Genomic DNA, 14404 nt, shown 5'->3' with positions numbered 1-14404 from the left:
CAAAGACCTTATTATGATGAAAATATTTTGAAGATAAAGTCAAATCAATTTAAATGCCCAATCAACATACATAAACACTAAAAGAGGTTTTCATAAATTGATGCATAATTAGGGGTGTGACCGCTGATTCTTTGTGAATCAAAATGCTTTTGAAACACTATGGTTTCAACTAACTTTCAAACAAGATCATTTGTGTTTCATTTCAAACCCTATTTTGGGATTTTTATCGATTCCTTTAGCTTAAAATTTTTTTATGTATTTGTACAGTTGGGAATAGTGATAGGTAGGAGAATCTACCACAGTTCAAAGGGAAATTGGCATAGATAAAGGGTTTGGGATAATACATCTAAAACCAATAAAATTTTCTAAGGGGGAGCAAACCATAAATTTTTCTTATCATTGGACTGATAGATCAATCTTACCATTGGTTGAAAAACTATTGACTTGGATGGTCAAACTGATGGATCATTTAAACCATTGATGGGCTCGTGAATGAAGGTCGATCGGAAAAGAAGATTATACCATGTCGATCGTATCTGCCGGGAGTTGGATTATTTTTTATTAGAATGATTGGAAAACCAACCCGGAAACAAAAGTGCTTTTTCTCATGAGTTACTGGTTCAATTATTTAGGTCAATTGGGTCAAAATGTTTGAGTTCAATTTATAGTTTAAAATTGCATCCTAACGATTAGATTAGAATATAGGGATAAGTTATGAAGATCTATGGGTCATATATTTATTATTGGAGAGGAGATAGCCATGAAGACGAGTGAGAAAGGAAAGGAAGAATAAGAAAATTTGGGTGGCGTTTGGCAAGGTTTTTTGTACGTTCATTTGGGCTTTGGCAAGTTCAAAAGACCGAAATCAGTATTTTTCCATTTATAACCAAAAGCCTAGAATATGAGAAGACATGTGTGCATAAAGACCCAAAAGACAAAAAACACCAAATTTTGGGAAGTTTTAAATGAAGATTTTGTGGTCTTCCTGTGTGATATATAGCCTCTAAAGACATTTTTAAAATAACAAATAGTCTTTGCTTTTAAAGATAATACCCCAAAAGTTCAATATGCCCTTTATTTATCTAAGCTTCTGGAAGATCTTTCTAAAAAGACTTGCCAAGCCTAGGTGGTGATTGACTCTTCCTCCTTTTTCTCTCCCCCCCCACCCTCTCACCCCAACACACACACACTAACTAACTAATCTTTCTTTCTATCCTCCCACCACTATCCAAATCAGTGGTTTGTTGTCCAAATAATGATTTTTACAAAAAAATGAATTGGGTGACAAACGAAACCAAAATGGTAACCAATTTTTGGGGTCAAATGGTTTAACCTTCTGGATCAACAACGTTCTGAAAACATTATTTTATTATCTGATGAGCGCCTTCCTAGGCCTTTTATTCTTCCTTTTTACTAAAAAACCATTGATGGGTTGTGATTTAAATTAAGTAAACTCTTTGTTTAAATTATGATACTATATTGTATGTATAATATATGTTATATACACATTTAATATACAAGAAAAATATGTAAAAACAGAAGGTGCCGCCAAGGCGCGAAACTCAATTGATAAGTTCTCTCATCAGTGATTGATCGATGGACCTATCCGTCCTATCATCCTAGAGGCTGATGACCCAATTGTTGAAATGGTTATTTAGCACCCCTCCAAATAAGAAATGTAGTATCAAATACATGTCCCATAGAACTCCAAAGCTTTTCTATGACATGGTCACTAGGGGTGGATTTGAGTCTTGTTGAGTTGAATATCTAACTAGTTTATTGGTTCATTGAAGAAATACGACGAGGCTCGAGTTAAAGTTTGAGATTGATTCAAGCAAGAGACGAATTCAAATTCAGCTTGACTCAAAAGTTCATATGTTTGAGTTTGGCTAAGCTCAAACATATCCGTGAGCCAAACTTATTCAAAGAAATTGACAAAATATTATATTAAAATTATTTATTATATATAAAAAAGTAAATCATTTATGATGAGGGCAGATTTGGCCCTCCAATGACATTATGACGCATTGCACCTCATGATAACTAAGTGCAACCCGACACTTTACAGGCAGTTCGCCATCAAGCAGCCCGATACTTCATAGGTAGCTCACCACCAGGCAGCTCGCCACCAAGCAGCTCGGCACTTCACAGGTAGCTCGCCACCAACTAGCTCGACACTTCACAGGCAGCTCGCCACCAAACAGCCCGGCACTTCACAGGTAGCTCGCCACCAAGCAGCCCGGCACTTCATAGGCAGCTCACCACCAAGCAGCTCGGCACTTCATAGGCAGCTCGCCACCAAGAAGCCTGACACTTCACAGGCAGCTCGCCACCAAGAAGCCCAACACTTCACAGGCAGCTCGCCACTAGGCAGCTTGGCACTTCACAAGCAGCTCGCCACTAGTCATCTCGCCACCAGGCAGCCTGGCACCTTACGGGCAACTCGCTTCCTAGTCAAACTGACCACCGCATGACAACCCCGAGGAGCTCACCACCGTACCCCGCATTTTACAAGATTATGACTTGTAACGACTAGTATTAGTTCACCAACTCCCCGATTCAGGCGGAAATGGGCAACCTTACCGGTTGGTAACGTTATCCCCAACTAACACGGAAACAAATCCCATCACAACAGGATCCAAAAACTACTCCACCAAACCCGCGAGGACTCTAGTATATAAAGGCCTCACCCCCCCCCCCCCAAGGGCGATGATATGCGTAATCTTTGCTCTCTAGCTCTCTCATTCTCTAATATCATTTTCAGCTCACAATTAAGTGCTAACTTAGCCATCGGAGTGACCTCATCGGATAAACACCCCCGGGTTCTTTGATTCAATTCTTGCAGATCAACTAGGTCCGTCGTCTACAAAAATGAGCAAATCATCTCCTGCAAGAAGCAGTCGATTTGCGCTACACTAGGCAGCTCCACTTCTACCTCTGAGTCATCAACCACTTGGGAGCAGACCAAATGACGAGGTACTTAGCCAAAAAAAAAAAAAACTGATACATGACCAAAAATTGGTATATCAATTTAAATTGAGTTTGACTTAATTAACATATTAACCTATATATTAAACTCGAACTTTACTTTAAACTTAATTTAAACCAAGCCAGCCAAATTTTTTTTTCACAAACAAGCTCCATTACCTAAAAACAAAACTCAATTTGTGTTCACCCCTACTTTTGCAAAAATACTCCATGGTGGTAGAGATAACTGAATTAAACAAGGAACCGGTTAGGGTCCGGTTCTAAGGTCAAATGATTTGACCATTCAAACTGAATAAACAATCCATTCTAACAAAGAAATTAAAAATAAAAAAACAGCTAAAACCATTAAAAAATTCAAACAGTTTAACATCCGAATTAACCATTTATTGACCAAATTAACGGTTTTTCGCGAAATAACGATTCTGATGTCAAACGGAACCTGACCAGTTCCCTGACTCTAATAATTTCATTAAAGATGAAACGTTCCCTAACTCCAATCGTGACACCTGATAGAGCCAACATATCTCGTCTCTCGTTGTGCCAACATTTCTTGTCCTTATTCATCCCTCAGCAAGTGGATTGGGTGGAATAGGGAAATGGCAAACAGAAACATGGTAGTACGGTACCCAACTACCCATAACTCGACAACCCAAGTGCAGATCCTGTGGGCATGTTCACCTCAAATAGCGAACTGATATGGCCAATATCTTGATGGGCCTGTTTATCAGAAAAAATAGCTTAATTGGTCGGTACCTTCAACCATGCAGGATTCGGGATTCCAAGTCCCATGACACATTGTATTTGGAACAACATGTGGAATTGGGATGTGGCTGATGTGTACGATTTTGCTGATCTGTAGCGAATACACCATGGTCCATGTACGTCACCTTTTGAGTGAAATAAATTATAAATGTGATGGCTTCAAAATAAAAAAGTGTGAAATAAACGTGATCTCTATCAAAAATGAATAAAATAAATAAAAGGAGAATACGTTAAAATTTAGAGTGAAAAACTACACTAATAGTATAGCAATAGGAGATTTTACCGTTTCAAAAATTATTTGAAGTACAACAAGGTGGTGTTTGGTATGGTTTTTGTTTATTTGATAAATAGTACTATATCAATGTTAAATCAGTGTTTATCTCATCATATTGATTTGTATGCATAGGTATTGATAAAAGTTGGTCTTGATTTATATGCATGTCAACTATTGAGGGAAGCTTCATTGTAACGCTTTTCCAACGGTTAAGTATTTATTCACTGTTCTGCTAATATTGTGTTATGTTATTGCCAAATCAACATTTGTCCCATAATGCCGATTCGTATGCATAGGTATTGATAAAAGTTGGTCTTGATTTAATTATGTGTGTGCCAATCGTTGGGGGAAGCTTCGTTTTAATGCTTCCCCCAACGGTTAAGTGTTTATTCATTGTTCCACTAATGTGGTGCCATGTTATTGCCAAATCATCATCTGTCCCATCATATTGATTCATACACATAGGTATTGATAAAAGTTGGTATTGATTATATGTGCGCCAACCTTTGGGGGAAGTTTCATTTTAATTCTTTCTTAATGGTTAAGCGTTTATTCATTATTCTACTAATGTGGCACCTAGTGATATTTAGTTGTCAACAAATCTTAGAAAAAAATGTTGACTAACCACTTTTTCTCGATTTTGAAAACAAATCAAGTACAAATGTTTATTTAAAAACTGTAAGTCATGCCCCATAAGCTTTTAAAGACAATAGTCCAAATAGTCTTTGCTTTTAAAGACAATACCCCAAAAACTCAATATGTCTTTTAGCTATCTAAGCTTCTGGAAGATCTTTCTAAAAGGACTTGCCAAGCCTAAGCGGTGGCGTCTTTCTCTCCCCCCCACCCTCTCACCCCAACACACACTAACTAATCTTTCTTTCTATCCTCCCACCACCAATCCACCATTGAATTATTACTATTATTATTATTTTTTTTTATGTTTGGGTTGAATGGTTCAATGGTTAAACTATCCAAATCAATGGTTTGTTATCCAAATAATAATTTTTACAAAATAATGAATTGGGTGATAAACGAAACCAAAATGGTAACCAATTTTTGGGTCAAATGGTTTACCTGATCAACAACGTTCTGAAAACATTTATTTTATTATCTAATGTAGCAGAGTTAGCGCCTTCCCTATGCCTTTTATTCTTCCTTTTTACTAAAAATCCATTGATGGGTTGTGATTTAAATTAAGTAAACTCTTTGTTTAAATTATGATACTATATTGTATGTATAATATATGTCATATACACATTTAATATACAAGAAAAATATGTAAAAACAGAAGGTGCCGCCAAGGCGCGAAGCTCAATTGATAAGTTCTCTTATCGGAGATTGATCGATGGACCCATCGGTCCTATCATCCTAGAGGCTGACCCAATTGTTGAAATTGTTATTTAGCTACCCTCCAAATAAGAAATGTAGGATCAAACACATGTCCCATAGAGCTCCAAAGCTTTTCTATGACATGGTCATTAGGGGTGGATTTGAGTTGTGTTGAGTTGGATATCTAACTAGTTTATTGGTTCATTGAAGAAATACGAGGCTCGAGTTCAAGCTTGAGATTGATTCAAGCAAGAGACAAATTCAAATTCAGGTTGATTCAAAAATTCATATATTTGATAAAATATCCGTGAGCCAAACTTCTTCAGAGAATTTGATAAAATATTATATTAAAATTATTTATTATATATAAAAAATTAAATTATTATATATAATATGAGTCCGATTAGATTAATGAACTTCATTAAAATTGAGCTTGACTTGATTAACAAATTAACCTATATATTAAACTCGAACTTTACTTTAAACTTAATTTAAATCAAGCCAGTCAAAATTTTTTTTAACAAACAAGCTCCAATACCTAAAAGAAAACTCAAATTGTGTTCACCTATACTTTTGCAAAAATACTCAATGGTGGTAGAGATTTTTTTAGGCCACACGACGGTAGAGATCAAGATTTTTAAAACCGAACTAAACAATGAACCGGTTAGGGTCCGATTATCAGGTCAAATGATTTAATCATTCGAACCGAATAAACAATAAATTCTGATAAAAAAATTAAAAAAAAAAAAAACAACAAAACCATTAAAAATTTCAAACAGTTTAACATCCGAATTAACCATTTATTGACCGTTTTTCGCGAAATGACGATTCTGATGTAAAACGGAACCTGACCAGTTCCCTGACTCTAATAATTTCATTAAAGATGAAACGTTCCCTATCTCCAATCGTGACACCTGATAGAGCCAACATATCTCGTCTATGATAGAGCCAACATTTATTGTCCTTATTCATCCCTCCGCAAGTGGATTGGGTGGAATAGGGAAATGGCAAACAGAAACATGGTAGTACGGTACCCAACTACCCATAACTCGACAACCCAAGTGCAGATCCTGTGGGCATGTTCACCTCAAATAGCGAACTGATATGGCCAATATCTTGATTGGCCTGGTTATCAGAAAAATAGCTTAATTGGTCGGTACCTTCAACCGTACAGGATTCGGGATTCCAAGTCCCATGACACATTGTATTTGGAACAACATGGGGAGTTGGGATGTGGCTGATGTGTACGATTTTGCTGATCTGTAGCGAATACACCATGGTCCATGTACGTCACCTTTTGAGTGAAATAAATTATAAATGTGATGGCTTCAAAATAAAAAAGTGTGAAATAAACGTGATCTCTATCAAAAATGAATAAAATAAATAAAAGGAGAATACGTTAAAATTTAGAGTGAAAAACTACACTAATAGTATAGCAAAAGGAGATTTTACCGTTTCAAAAATTATTTAAAGTATAATAAGGTGGTGTTTGGTATGGCTTTTGTTTATTTGATACATAGTATTATATCAATGCTAAATGAGCCTTTATCTCATCATATTGATTTGTATGTATAGGTATTGATAAAAGTTGGTCTTGATTTATATGCATGTCAATTATTGGGGGAAGCTTCATTTTAACTATTTCTCAACGGTTAAGTATTTATTCAATGTTCTTCTAATGTCGTGTTATGTTATTGCCAAATCAACATTTGTCCCATAATGTCGATTTGTATAAATAGGTATTGATAAAAGTTGATATTGATTTAATTATGTGTGCGCCAATCATTGGGGGAATGTGGTGTCATGTCATTATCAAATCAGCATATGTCCCATCATATTGATTCATATGCATAGATATTGATAAAAGTTGGTATTGATTTATATGCCTCCAACTTTTAAGGGAAGCTTCCCACTTTTTCTCTAAAAACAAATCAAGTACAAATGTTTATTTAAAAACCGAAAGCCATGCCAAATATGTACTAAGTTTATTGAGCTTAGTAAGCACCTACACTTTCTCATAAATACTCTTAGGTATATTTTTAAAATGATTCAAATTCTAAATATCTACTAGAGTATTGTATTAATTAATATGCACTAATACGAACCAATACACTTATACGCCATGCGCCCATGTGACTTTCTACTAAAAAATGGGAATACAATGATTTGAAGCCAAATCAACTAGCATAATAGCACTTGGCGCCTAACACCTAAGCTCTTAAATCACTAAGCCGTCTAGCTTCTTATGATAATAAGTGAAAAAAAAAACTTTTATTAATTTTATTATCTGAATGTGATATAAATAAGCAATACATATTTATATTTCATAACTCCAACTAAAAATTAAAAAGAATATTAATCAAAATCAGTATTTTATAAAATAATGGAATAAATAATCTATCAAATCCACATTTATACCAAAAGATTATTTGAATCTCAAGAAATTTGTATAAATAAAATATTAATAATAAAATTATTATTTTAGTACTTAAAATTTACAAATTTTCACATGGTATGTATCTTAAATTTTTATATTTTAAATTATTAATTAATATTTTAATTTACATTAAATATCAATATATTTATTATTTGTAAAAATAAATAAATTATTTACAAAATATTAAAGAATATAATATTAAATTGAATATATCAAATCTATTAATCTACATTTAAATAAAAAAATGATTTTTAATATAAAAATATATAAATAAAATATTAATAATGAAATAATCATTTTAGTAATTAAAAATTAAGAATTTGCATATGATATGTACCTTAGAAAATACAATACATTTGATATATTTTAAGTTGAGACTATATATTTTTTATAAATTAATTAATTTATATTTTAATTAACATTGAATTTAATATTTGGTTGCCTTTTTTTGTTAATGTAAACAAAAATAAAAATAGTAAAATAGAAAATAATTGATATGATAATTAAAACATAATAGGTGCATATGTTTTATGTTTTGGACTCTTGATTGATGTATTATCAATAAAATTGTATATATCTATGCATCTTGCTATATTAATTGTAATATATTTTTTCATATACACCATTAAAATATACATTTTCTATGTAGTTATACATTATTTATAGCTATTTGACCTTAAATTTAGTGTTGTTAATGTATTTATGTAATTTGTATACATTTCCAAAACATATTTTTTGTTTGTATCAATGCATTTCCAAAATGTATCAATATTTATATCCAAACTGTCTAATATGATACTTAATACCAATACTTTAGTCTTTGCTTAGTATCCTCACCACTTGACCTCAACTCCTAAACATTAAACTACACCAATCAACAACCTTTCTAAGTTGAGAGAACTACTTCAACCATGACAATGAACTACCATTGATTGAAGCCTAAAAAATTAGAGAGGAAAAAGAGCCAAAATATCCATAAATGATTCACGTGGGGGTGTTTTACAACATAAATGTTTTTATTTTCATTAATTTTTGAAATTGTCTCATCATAATAAATATAAAATATGTTCTTGAGCTGTATTTTTTGTTTCGAAAAGCAAAAACACATTAATTTCATTTCAAAAAACAAATTATATAAATAGGTTTATATAATTTGCAACATGATATAAAATAATCTGACGAAAACACATATAACCAACATGTTTTATTTTGTGTTTTTCTTTTAAGAACCAATTTGTTTTCAAAATCTGTTTTACAAACTCACACCAAGGAAAATAACTCATATTGCAAAACGCCCATTTAGGCTATATTTGCAAAACACCCTTTAGATTACTTTTCCCTACTTTTTTCCTTCAAACCAAACACAGCCTTAGTGTACATCAATCAATCAAATATATATTTATTAATGTGAATGCTCTGTAACGCTCACAACCTTTCTGGCCTGTCTTCTCCTCTGCACCATCAGCTGCAGTTGCATGGCAAAATCCAGCTAGCCAAACACCACAACAGCAACGGCATCCAGGAAGAAATCTATGAGTACTAAGGCTATGTTTGGCTTGAAAGAAAAAGTGGGGAAAGGTAGAAAAACCCATACAGTGTTTCTATATTTTCTCTACCTCCCTACCTTTTTCTTTCAAGCCAAACACAGCTTAAAAATGAGAGAGAGAGAGGACATTATTTCCCTCTGTAAAGATCCTCTGATGACAAAGAAAACACTATAATTTTCACTGTTTGCTTTTACTTGCTTTTTTTATATTATTTTAAAGATTTAAAGGAGGTGTGTGGGCCAAAATGGTTGGCACCAGGCCAACAGCCAGTGAGTGGAGGAAAAAGATAATGACTTTACATGTAGGGATCGTCAGTGGCATCTTCAAATTATCCTACCTAGATAGACTTGAAAATCACACAGATGCCATGAAAGCGGATGCAAATATTTTGACACTCAAGTAATTCACTAATTCCAAATATTAGGTAGTTTTTAGATTCTTCCTAGTTCCTACGCTACTGGGCAAAGCTTAACAGTGCAAAGTATGGGGAATGATAGTTGGATTGTAGTCCAAGGCAAATGCTAAGTCATATATTAACTGAAGATTCATGTATTCAAGTCTCATTGATTGGCAATGTTATTTTAGTTGACTTTATTAGTAATAGTAATAACAGTAGTATATATTCATCGAAGCCACTTTCATTCAATTCATTTTATATATTAATGATGTAAAATAGCAAAGTTAATTTAGTTGATTTTATTAATTACTAATAATATGTAATAGTTTGATGACTTTTAGTTTAATATTACTAAAATCAACTTGGGCATTGATCATATTGGCTATTCTGTCAATAGTTTATCGATTCAAATAATAGTTTAATCTTTAGAATTTGTTCATTTTTTTCATTAAATGGAGGGAGGAAGTTGGTGGACAAATAATTCTGCATTTGATTTTAATAATTGTGGGTTCTATTATTTTTTTTTTGTGGATATTTTCATCTCTCAAGTAGGTAAATAATTTTTTTTTTTTACTTAGGGGGAAAGGAGTTACTAAAATATTATAGAACAAAATTGTTCATTTTAATAATAAAATTTTATAGATATAAATGGTTATTTGATCAAAAGAACAGAGATAAATGCACTTATCCAAATAAATAAATGACTTATCAAAAATTAATGGGCCTTAATAACCATAGGAAACTATAAAAAAAAATCAAAGCAGCTGTCTAATAATCAGTGCCAATGATGGTTTGGAAACATGGCAACTCACTCTTAGGCCCCATTCTCTTTTAGGTAAATTACTTATCCATGTAAATGCAATTATCTGGATAAGTTTTTTCTAGAAAACACTTATCCGAGTAAATGCATTTACGCATGTTCTTTTATTTTCAAGTAAACGAGACAATTACCATTTTAGCCATAAAAATTCATTATTAAAAGGAGCATTTTGTCCCATTAAAGTGTTGGCGACTTCCCCCCTAGGTGGGGAAATTATTTACCCGCCTAGGAGTAAAAATAAACTTTCTCTAGTCCCTGCATGAATTTGAAAAAAAAGAACATAGGATTCTTGATCAATAAGAACCAAAATTCTATTGACCAACTCCCCCCTCCCCCCCTTTCAAAATCCCAAAAAAGAATACCCTCTCAGGAGTGAAAAAAACTTAGCCAATGTGTTAAACATAATCCCCTGTTTCTTCCCACTTCATAGGTAGGTTTATATGAACTTTATGTAACCTTTACCAGAAAAATGCAACAGTAGCCGTGATAAAGGCAAGACTTATAGAATAATATATGGTAGAAAGAACCCTATAGAGACTTAGAGAGCAAAAGCTATTGATTTTGAACAGTTAGAGAACAATCCGGGGTGTTAATAAGGCCCTCCCTGACATTAGTTCAATACCATTACGCCATGTCCAATTAAGGGCAACTAGATCGGGTTGGGTAACCTATCACGAGTGAAGTGAATATCCAATGTTCCGTACACATAGAGCCTATATAAGACCCAAACTATATGCATACAAAACACTAGTGCGTTCACCAGCCAATGTGTATGTATGATTGTCTCTGGTCCATATAGAATTGTTCAAGTGAACTAATGTGTTGTGTAGGGAGATGGGGCTGTTCATAAGAAGGTCCAATCCGACTAAATCGATCAATCCGGACTGACCCAATCCGAGTCGGCCGGATTTTCATCAATACCGGTCGGTTTTGGGTTGTACAAATTCATAAACCGATGGTTTGGGTCGGTTTTGGTTTTCTTGTGTGAAAACCGAAACCGAGCCGAACTGAACTGACTTAGTTCCTATTTAACTAAAAACTGAAATATCTGAAAATATATATTCCAATATCTATATCTAAAAAATATATATTATGAAATATGTCAGATATATATTTACAGAAAATATATATTCCAATATATTTGTATGTATATTTTTGTTTATATATATATATATATATATTTCTAAAATACATATTTCAGTTTTAAATATATTTCCAGAAAACTAGGTGGCTATGGGGGGCATGGATGAACTTAGAGCCGAAACCGACCCAAACCAACCCAACCTGACTCAAACCGACCAAATCGGTTTTGCTTAACACTTGGTCGGTTTCGGTTTCTATCTCAAGTAATCCGACCAAGTCGGGTCAGTTGGAAAAAATTTAATAAACCGACCCACCCCGACCCGTGAACAGCCCTATAGGGAGAGACAGATTGACACAACCCAGGCTGTAAAATTTGGACAGCCAATTTTTTTTCAGTGTTATCATATACCGAACACGTCCTAGCATTCTCCCAGTATATCCCTAGCAGCAATCAGGAGTCAAAGGATGGTGGCTCAGCTTCAGTTCCCCAATGCTATCAATCATTTGATTTTGTTAGAGAAAGAGGACCCCTCTCAAACGGGAACACAATGTCTAACTCATTATTCTTCTTTCCGTGTATATTTTTTATCAAGGTTTTTAAAATTGGACTGGACTGGGAAGGTCCAGTTTTCAGGTCAAGTGGTTCGATCGTCTGATTCGAATGGATGAGCGCTTTATTGATCAGCGCTTCATTGATCAGCACTTCTGTGGTGGTTAGACTTATACATCGGCAGCCAAACCTTCCTTATTACTAAGGCCCCATTAGGTTCGTGGGAATAGGGGTCTGGAATCGAATTGGAATGGGATATTCCAATTCCAACTGCTTGGTTGGACGGAATTGAAATCACATTTCCATTCTGGCCAGAATGGCATTCCCCCATTTGAGGGAATGGCCATTCCCTTCTCATTTTCATTTCCATTTCTATTCCAGTCTGAATCAAACAGACTATGAGACTGGATTATTTTGATTCTTACTGCAAACCAAACGGACCCTAAAATATCTCTCTACCAGCACCCAATAGATTTCCCAACTTCACTCCTCATCCCCTCCAAAGCCACAAGCTCACAACCTTTGCCTGAAGGGCCCTGAATCCATTTTTACCCCGCCATTTTCTTCCGTTGAATCAAAATTTGACTCGCTCAACTAACTCAAATATCTCTCTAAGCGGAACTTTGCCTTTCGTCAAAGGTTAACAGAGTCAAATGTAGTTTCGGCATTTCTTAATTGTGTTCCAATTACCCCAACTAGCCAACATCCAATAATCACATTTCAATTCTGTTGAACCTCAATTTGGATGTTAATAATACAGTGGGTTTGGTGACCAGGGAGTAATTTACCGTGTCAATTTTGCTTCTTGAGGTGGACCTAGTGCAAATGCTCACAGTCTTGCCGTCATGGAAGTAAGGGGACGATGGGATGCTTGCTGGTTTGAAGTTAGGGTGGTAGAGATCTAGTTTTGCTCCTCTGGGTACATTTGGTTGGAGTTTACATCTCTTTTTATTTGTAACTATGATTTGCAGTTCCATTTGATACAAATGTGTACTTTTTGTTTCATTTGCACCCACTGCTTAGTTTATTGATGCAAATTTAGTACCACTTTATCCTACCTCAATTCAATTCCCTCATATATAATGTGGGGATGTATCATCTTACTTTCCTCCATTCCAATACAAAAAACCCTCCTACCCTTATTCTCTTGCAATATAAGATGGGTCCACACAGTTTTATTTCTTATTTTCCTTTCCATTAACAAATAAGTTCAAATCTGAAGAAAAAATAAGTCAAAATTTACAAACAACCAATTTGCACTTCCCATACATTTATACCAGTGAAAATGAGGCAATCGAGTTAAATATAAGATATTCATTTTGCTGTGTTCAGTGCCAAACATTCATCCCTCTCTTTTTTATAATTTTACTACATAAATCTTATTTTGTCATGTTGGATGGTGATCTGGCGCCGGATATCTAAGAGTATTTGTTTATTATTTTAGAAACAACAAATTATGCCAGGTTGACTCCATGGCCCAATGGATAAGGCGCTGGTCTACGGAACCAGAGATTCTGGGTTCGATCCCCAGTGGAGTCGTTCTTTATTCAATTTTAATTTTATTTCTCCTATACTGCCTTTTGTTTTATTTTTATTGGTTATTACAATGGGAGGAATTTTCTCCGATTTATTTCTTTTCTACTCTTTAGAGGATCTGAATCCATAAGTTTGTTTGTGTTGGATCAACCTTTTACCTTCTGAAATTTATTGATTTTACTATTTTACCCCTAAAACATACAATTTGGAAATGTTGAATTCAATTTACATTATCTCATAAATAATAATTTTCAACCTCAAAATAATATTGAAACAATACAAATAAAAAATAATAAATTAATAATTACTAATTAATAAATGAAACAATTATTATTAAAAAAATAATTAATGATTATAAAAATATTAAACAATACAAATAAAAATAATAAATTAATAATTTTCTCGGATTTATTTCTTTTCTACTTTTTAGAGGATCTGAATCCATAAGTTTGTTTGTGTTGGATCAACCCTTTACCATCTGAAATTTACTGATTTTACTATTTTGCCCCTAAAACCTACAATTTGAAAATGTTGAATTCAATTTACATTATCTCATAAATAATAATTTTCAACCTCAAAATAATATTGAAACAATACAAATAAAAATTAATAAATTATTAATTATTAATTATTAAATAAAACAATTAAAATTAAAAAATAATTAATAATTATACAAATATT

The 14404-nt window shown here is 33.5% G+C and overlaps 1 non-coding gene across 1 annotated transcript; it reads left to right on the top strand.

The window, feature by feature from the left end:
• Positions 1-13653: 13653 nt before the first annotated feature.
• TRNAR-ACG (transfer RNA arginine (anticodon ACG)) lies at positions 13654-13726 on the top strand. The gene has a single exon. It is a non-coding gene; the product is annotated as a tRNA-Arg (tRNA).
• The last annotated feature ends 678 nt before the right edge of the window (positions 13727-14404 follow it).

This window comes from Nelumbo nucifera, chromosome 5, assembly GCF_055504915.1.
Source record: "Nelumbo nucifera cultivar China Antique chromosome 5, China Antique-T2T, whole genome shotgun sequence".
NCBI classification, from domain to species: Eukaryota; Viridiplantae; Streptophyta; class Magnoliopsida; order Proteales; family Nelumbonaceae; genus Nelumbo; species Nelumbo nucifera.
Note: the sequence above shows the minus strand (reverse complement) of the source record. Positions and strands in the feature narration are given on the sequence as shown.